Below are 262 nucleotides of genomic sequence, written 5' to 3'. Positions count from 1 at the left end.
TCTCGTCTTTATTTTTAAATTTTTGATTCAAGTCCTTCCCACGCTCATCCAACATGTACTCATGTAATATATTCTTTATAAATGTGTCATGCTATCTATGTTATCCATACTAGTACTATATATATCTTAATTATCTGTATGTTGACCCTGCCGGGTCAATTTCATTCACCTGTATATAAAATAAATTAGTTCAATGAGATTAGTAGTTTAATACGGACGTATACATAGCCTTGAGTTTTGGCTAAGGATAGAGAGCCTTGAG

This window comes from Eurytemora carolleeae, unplaced genomic scaffold (genome assembly GCF_000591075.1).
Source record: "Eurytemora carolleeae unplaced genomic scaffold, Eaff_2.0 scaffold480, whole genome shotgun sequence".
Lineage (NCBI taxonomy): Eukaryota > Metazoa > Arthropoda > Copepoda > Calanoida > Temoridae > Eurytemora > Eurytemora carolleeae.
Note: the sequence above shows the minus strand (reverse complement) of the source record.